Source organism: Heterodontus francisci, unplaced genomic scaffold (assembly GCF_036365525.1).
Source record: "Heterodontus francisci isolate sHetFra1 unplaced genomic scaffold, sHetFra1.hap1 HAP1_SCAFFOLD_43, whole genome shotgun sequence".
In the NCBI taxonomy this organism is placed as follows: domain Eukaryota; kingdom Metazoa; phylum Chordata; class Chondrichthyes; order Heterodontiformes; family Heterodontidae; genus Heterodontus; species Heterodontus francisci.
The window spans coordinates 2,049,321-2,057,319 of record NW_027141852.1 but is presented as its reverse complement, the minus strand read 5'-3'; the positions used below and the strand labels follow the sequence as shown (position 1 = coordinate 2,057,319).

The following is a 7,999-nucleotide window of genomic DNA, read 5'->3' as shown; positions in this document are numbered from 1 at the left end:
CCACTCATAACTTTGTAAACCTCTATCATGTCGCCCCTCCACCTCCGTCGTTTCAGTGAAAACAATCCGCGTTTTTCCAACCTCTCCTCATAGCTAATGCCCTTCAGACCAGGCAACATCCTGGTAAACCTCCTCTGTACCCTTTCCAAAGCCTCCACGTCCTTCTGGTAGTGTGGCGTCCAGAATTGCACGCAATATTCTAAGTGTGGCCTAACTAAGGTTCTGTACAGCTGCAACATGACTTGCCAATTTTTATACTCTATACCCCGACCGATGAAGGCAAGCATGCCGTATGCCTTCTTGACTACCTTATCCACCTGCGTTGCCACTTTCAGTGACCTTTGCCTTGGGTGGGTCCACGTTGATCCATTACATTCAGAATCACCTCCTTGAAATAACTCCATAGTACAACGACAGTAACCACACAGAATCTGCTTCAAACACTCCTCCACATTTTATCTGTTCTGACTGTCAACACCTCCAGCTCTTTTGTTTAAGTGGAACCCATCAGGTTTGTATAGGCTCCTTCTATTCTGAAAGCTGCAGCACTGGTTCAGGGAATTCAGCCCTGTTTCTCTACTCTAAAGGCTCAGCCATGCTTGATCTGCGTGGTATTTTGCTTTGATTGCAACGTTACAAGACCTCCAATCCTCTGGAAAATGATGGTCAGACCTTCCACTATTTCTTCCCTGGCTTCATTCAACATTTTGGGGTACATTTCATCTGGTCCTGGTGATTTATCCTCATTCAAGGATGCTCATCCCATTAAGACTTCCTCTCTCCTTAAGTTATCACGTCCAATACTTCACACTCCTCCTCCTTCATAACAATATCTGCATCACCCCCTCATTTGAGAAGACAGTAATGTACTCATTAAGGATATTGGCAACATCTTCCACCCCGATACAAAGGTTACATTTTTGATCTTTTCTGTGCCCTGCTGTTTGCTCAGTTGCCTCTTCCTCTAATGTTTTGATGCAACATCTTTGGGTCCATTGTTATTTTGCTTGTCCATGTTCTTTCCTGTTCTCTCTTTGCTCTTTACCGCTGCTCCCAAACGCCTCCAGTGCAGTCAAAACACAAGGTGTCAGAAGTGGGATTTGAACCCACGCCTCCAATGGAGACTGCGATCTAAACGCAGCGCCTTAGACCGCTCGGCCATCCTGACCGCCTGCCGGTTATTATTAATGCTAAGGAAATTATTCATTCTTTGTGAAAGTATTTGTGAGATTGTGGAAATGTCTGGAAGAGGAAAGACCAGCGGGAAAGCTCGGGCCAAGGCCAAGTCTCACTCCTCCCGGGCTGGACTGCAGTTCCCGGTGGGCCGTGTTCACAGGCTCCTGAGAAAGGGTAACGATGCTGAGCGTGTGGGTGCCGGAGCCCCGGTCTATCTGGCTGCTGTGCTCGAGTATCTGACCGCTGAAATCCTCGAGCTGGCCGGTAACGCGGCCCGGGACAACAAGAAGACCCGCATCATCCCCAGACACCTGCAGCTGGCCGTCCGCAACGACGAGGAGCTCAACAAGCTGCCTGGAGGGGTGACTATCGCTCAGGGCGGGGTGCTGCCTCATATCCAGGCCGTGCTGCTGCCCAAGAAAACCAGCACTCAAGAGCTCCCAGAAAAAGTAAAGCGGCCAAAATGTCATCTAATAAATCAATGGCTCTTTTCAGAGCCACCCACAGTCTCTGTGAAAGGACTGGTTACTGTCAGGAGGGAATCAGTGATGGAGTTATTGTAACAGTGGATTGACCTGTTTCACATCTGTCCAGGTGTGTTTTCAGTTCCCTCTCTGGATTTCGCTCTGTTTCTCTGCTCACACATCTCCCCCTCCAGTAAAGTGAAGAACTGAACTACAGGGTGTCAGAATCAACAATTTAATAAATCCCGCTGCCTTCGATTTGATAAATCCCGAGACCATCCCGGTACATTAACGGGAACTGGTTCGGAGCTGATGAATTAATTTAATAATGGAAGTGTCCGGGTTAATTCTCTGTTTTTCATTTGGAAGTTTGAATTGTGTTTTTTTTTCTCTCCGGTGATCTGAGCGCCACTTCTCAATGAGAATCTGCTCCCAGAACAGAGTAAATGCAGGAAGAAAGAGGCCATTCTCGGGCTGTGTGTTTCTCTCCTAACCTGATCTGTTTAGACCGCACTTTTCCCAGAGGACGGAATCAGTGAGAGTTGTGCACACACAGGATCTGAGTCCACTGCAGCGCTTTAATATGTGCCTTCTCCCCGGCCCTCCCTATTCTCCGGACACAACGTTGTTTGTTCCCCCGGCGGCGGGGTAGAGTCGGGGATTCTCTCCCCGCAGTGTCAGTGGCTGCAGCCCCGGGGAACTGGCGGTTTCAGTCAGAGTGACCGAGCTACCTTACAGGACTCTCCCCCTGAATTTGTGAACTGAGACTACACCGAGCACATCCCCAGTTAGAGTGAGGGCCGGACATCCTTCTGTTTTATTACAGAGAGTGGGGCAAGGGCTGGGTGGAGGGGATCTCAGCGAGTCACCAGGGATCCTGGATTTACTCCAAATCATTTCCATGTGGAATCTGCAGGCGGGGCCGGGACAGGGATCATTTGATCAGGGGATCAGCTCTTTCCTGAGAGATGTGGGTGGCTCTGAGAAGAGCCTTTGTGTTCAGATGTTTACATGTTTCCCGCGCTCTTTCACTTCTTTCCAGACCCTGCTTTCTGAGCCTTCGCTGCTTTCGGCTTGACCTTGCTCTTCCATGTCTGCACTTTCTTCAGCGCCTTTCCGCCCGCCGCACTCTTGCCTTTTTTGACCTTCTTCGCAGGAGACTGAAGCGCTGCTTTCTTCACCGCCTTATTTGGCGTTGCCGCCGCCTTGCTGCTCGTTTTCTTGGCTGTTATTTTCTTTGTTGTCACTTTCTTGGCTGCTGGTTTCTTCACCAATGATTTCTTGTCTGCTGGTTTCTAACGAAGGATTTATTGTCTGCTGGTTTCTTCACTAAAGATTTCTTGTCTACTGGTGTCTTCACTAAAGATTTCTTGTCTGCTGGTTTCTTCATGAAAGATTTCTTGTCTGCTAGTTTCTTCATGAAAGATTTCTTGTCTGCTGGTTTCTTCACTAAAGATTTCTTATCTGCTGGTTTCTTCACTAAAGATTTCTTGGCTGCTGGTGTCTTCGCTAAAGATTTCTTGGTTGCTGGTTTCTTCACTAAAGATTTCTTGTCTGCTGGTTTCTTCACTAAAGATTTCTTGTCTGCTGGTTTCTTCACCTTCTTTCCCACTTTTCCCTGGGTTTTCCTTCTTGCTGATTTTGAAGGAGCCGGAGGCTCCCTGTCCCTTGCTCTGCACCAGGGAGCCTTTGTTCACATTCCTCTTGATGCTTTGCTTGATCTGGGTCCTGAGCTTCTCCACATCGACACTGCTGCTACCCAGAGCCTTCTTTATGGCGGCCAGAGACATCCCCTTGTGATCACTGAAAGCCGGCACAATCTTGAGGATCTGTTCGCCCAACGGGAGACCGGCTGGCTTGTTCCGGGGAGCCGCCTTCTTCTTCTTGGGGGTCTTGACTTGGGCGGCGGCGGCGGCTGGAGGAGCCGTTTGGGCTGCTGCACTATCGGTCATGTCCGGGACTCTGCACAAATTCTCTCTGTTAATGTGAACTGGGTCAGAAATGAAGCCAGTGATGGTGGCACAGACCAACTTCAAGGCAGAGAGAGGACGGGGCGGAGACAAGCTGCTGTCAGCTCCCGGCTCCTGCTGTCTCTCTGTGTTTCTCTCTCCTCACAAACTCTCCAATTCCATTGAAATTCAGAGACTCCACACTTCCAGACTAGATCTTTCCTGTCTCTCACTCCAGTATGTTTGCTGTTGAAAAGCTTTCACTCGGATTGAGGACTCCATTTTCCATTTCACCTGGTTTTACTGCTGCACTGACCGCCCTCTCTCACCCCTCGCTGACATGTTCTCCACTTTTCAACTGAAATCTTGAAATTAAAAAAAAATGATCCCGAATTCCCACTTTGGGGCTGAGCAGGGAGCAGGGCGGTTCTTTGACTGGAAAATCATTTGATTTTACACAAGAATGACTCTGAAATCCGGCGATGAGAGCGGACCCACAAACACAGTGGCTTCAGACTAATCCGCCCTCTCCTTTAATACAATCTCTCTTCCACAATATTCACATCTGCATATTCACAGGACAAACTGTTCCCTGAATGTAGAGTTCCCAGGCCAGGTGTTCCCCTCCGCTCAGTCTGTGCTGCGGATTCTCGGGGGTGAGTTGTATTTTCTCAGCTCCGCCAGAGTTAAACAGTCCGGGGCCGGCGCTCCGAATATTGTCTGTTAACCAGAGTCCGCTACAAGAGCCAATCACAGTTGTGACTTTTTTTATTCGTTCATGGGATTTGGGTGTGAGTCCAGAACCATGGATCATAATCTAAGGATACGGGGTAAACCTTTCAGGTTGTCCTTTCTCTCTCTGCCCCTCTCTCTCTGCCGACACCCACCCCCGGTCTCCTCTCTCCCTCTTACTCTCCTCTCTCTCTCTCCCTCTCTCTGACAGTTGCAGAAAGCGAGAACTCTCAGCTTTTTGGTTAGTCTTTTTTAAAAAATCGCAGCCGTCAGTTTCACAGCTGACAGGTGCTTTGAGCAGAGACAGCACTTCCGAAACTCGGACAAGCTCGGGTTTTTCTGGAGGGCCTTTAAATGAAATCAGAACTGCCGGAAAGCTCCGAACTTGTCCGAGATTCTGAAACGTTGTCTCTGCTCTAAGGACCTGTCAGCTGTGAAACTGACGGCTGCGATTTGATTGAAAGTCAGACTGGTCTGGAAGAAGAAGCCAATGGGAAATTTCTCATCCCTGAAATTATCAGTCACGGACCGAACTGTTTTCACGTGGATACTGGTGTCCATGCACAGACATGTTGCCAACCCCTGTTCTTCACACAGACTTACCAATCACACACTGATCAACGCCAACAAATAATTTGACTTTTTTATTGAAGACTGACAATACTATATACAATTTACAGGAGAGTATTACAGGCACATCTTACCGGGGATCATCCCATCTCCTACTCTGTCACATACTGTATGACATCACTTCCTGAAGTGATGATGCACACACGAGTTACCAATTCCTTGAAACAAAGAGTAGGCATAAATGGGTCATTTTCTCATTGGCAGGATGTGACTGGTGGAGTGCCACAAGGATCAGTGCTTGGGGTTCAATTATTTACTATCTATATTAATGACATGGAGGAGGGGGCAGAGTGTAATATATCCAAATTTGCTGATGATACAAAAATAGGTAGGGCATGTTGTCATGAAGACATAAGGAATCTCCAAGGGGATATAGATTGGTTGAGTGAGTGGGCAAAAATTGGCAGATGGAGTTTAATGTAGGAAAGTGTGAGGTCATACACTTTGGTAGGAAGAATCAAAATGCAAACTATTATATAAATAGACAGAGACTCCAAAAAAGAGGGATCTGGGTGTTCTTGTGATTGAAACACAAAAAGTTAGCATGCAGGTGCAGCAAGTAATTAAGAGGGCAAATGGAATTTTGGCCTTTATTGCTAGGGGGTTGGAGTTTAAAAATAGGGAAGTCTTGTGAAAGCTGTACAGGGTGTTGGTGAGGCCACACCTGGAGTGCTGTGTACAGTTTTGGTCCCCGTATTTAAGAAAGGATATATTGGCATTGGATACAGTCAAAAGAGATTCACTCGGCTGATTCCTGGGAGAAAGGGGTTGACTTATCAAGAATGGCTAACAAGTTAGGCCTTTAGACATTAAAGTTTAGAAGAATAAGGGTGATCTTATTGAAATGTATAAGATTCTGAGGGGGCTTGACAGGGTAGATGTTTCCACTAGTGGGGGAATCTCAAACTAGGTGACATAGTTACAGAATAAGGGGACAGTCATTTAAAACTGAGATGCAAAGGAATTTCTTCTCTCATCGGGTAGTGAATGTCTGGAATTCTCCACCCAGAGAGTTGTGGAGGCTAAATCACTGAAAGCATTTAAAGAGGAGGTAGATAGATTTTTGAAATATTGGGGAGTTGAGGGCTATGAGGAGCTGGCACGAAAGAGGAGTTGAGGTCTGGGGCAAATCATCCCTGATCTTATTAAATGGTGGGGCAGGCTTTGGGGACTGAATGGCCTACTCCTGCTCCTATTTCTTATGTTCTTATAAGGGGGCTACAAAGAGATGTAGATCGGTTAAGTGAGTGGGCAACAACCTGGCAAATGGAGTAAAATGTGGGAAAGTGTGAAATTGTCCACTTTGGCGGGAAGAATAAAAAAGAAGCATATTATCTAAATGGTGAGAGATTGCAGAGCCCTGAGATGCAGAGGGATCTGGGTGTCCTCGTGTATGAATCGCACAAGGTTAGTATGCAGGTACAGCACGTAATTAGGAAAGCTAATAGAATGCTCGTGTTTATCGCGAGGGGAATTGAATACAAAAGTAGGGAGGTTATGCTTCAGCTATACAGGGCATTGGTAAGACCACATCTGGAGTACTGTCTACAGAACTGGTCTCCTTATTTAAGGAAGGATGTGAATGCATTGGAGGCAGTTCAGAGAAGGTTTACTGGACACATACCTGGAATGGTGGGCTGTCTTACAAGGAAAATTGGACAGGCTTGGCTTGTATCCACCAGATTTTAGAAGAGTAAGAGGCAACTTGATTGAAACACATAAGATCCTGAGGGTCTTGACAGGGTGGATGTAGAAAGGATGTTTCCTCTTGTGGGAGAATCTAAAATTAGGGGTCACTGTTTAAAAATATGGGGTCGCCCATTTAAGACAGAGATGAGGAGAATTTTTTTCTCTTAGAGGGTTGTGAGACTTTGCAGTTCTCTTCCTCAAAACGCAGTGGAAGCAGAGTCTTTGAATATTTTTAAGGCAGATGTAGATAGATTCTTGATAAGCAAGGGGGTGGTCAGGGGTAGCTGGAAATGTGGGTCATCAGTTCAGCTATGAAATTATTGAATGGCGGAGCAGGCTGGAAGGGCCGAGTGGCCTACTCCTGCTAATAATTCATATGTTCGTATGCTTGTATGTTTGTATAAAGCCCAAGATGCCATATATTTTACTAATACTCTCTCAATATGCCCTGCTACCTGCAAAGATCGATGCACATGCATCCCCAGGTCCCTCTGTCCCTGAACACTCTTTAGAACTGTGCCATTAAGCATACATTGCCTCTCCCTATTACTTCTGTCAAAATGCATCACCTCACACTTAACAGTATTAAATTCCATCCGTCACCTCTCTGCTCATTCTGCTAGCCTATCTATGTCCTATTGCAGGCGGTTCATATCATCCTCACTGTTTGCCTCACCTCCAAGTTTGGTATCGTCAGCAAATTTTGAGATTCTGTTCCGTATTCCAAGATCCACATATTTTATACATAGCAAGAAAAGCAGTGATCCCAGCACTGACCCTCGGGGAACACCACTGTCGACCATCCCCTAGTCTGAAAAGAAACCATTTACTACAACTTGCTTGTTTCTGCCCTTAATCCAATTTTTTAACCAATTGGACACTGACCCTCCTATTCCATGAGCCTCAATTTTGTTAACCAGCCTTTTATGTGATACCTTATCAAATGCTTTCGTAAAATCCATAGAAGCAACATCCACTGCATTTCCTTCATCAAACTTCTCTGCTCCTTCATCAAAAAATTCAATTAGATTAGTGAAGCATGATCTGCCTTTTACAAATCCATGCTGGATATCCTTAATTAACTCAAACCTCTCCAAATGTCCATTGATATTTTCCCTGATTATCATTTCTGAAACCTTACCCAGCATTGATGTTAAATTAACTGGCATGGAGTTGCTTGGACTGTCCTTGCACCCTTTCTTGAATAAGGGTGTCATTTGCCACTCTCCAATCCCCTTATCCAGGGAAGATTGGAAGATTATAACAAGCCCTTCCTGGAGGAGTCTGGACATGCAAGGACTCAACTACCAGCAAGCGTATAAAGCAAGACCCAGGCTCAGGGCCTTCAGTTACCCCTGG

At 46.3% G+C, this 7,999-nt stretch overlaps 1 non-coding gene across 1 annotated transcript; it reads right to left on the bottom strand.

Annotated features, from left to right (window-relative positions):
- Positions 1-1,085: 1,085 nt before the first annotated feature.
- Positions 1,086-1,168, bottom strand: trnal-uag (transfer RNA leucine (anticodon UAG)). The gene has a single exon. It is a non-coding gene; the product is annotated as a tRNA-Leu (tRNA).
- Positions 1,169-7,999: the final 6,831 nt, after the last annotated feature.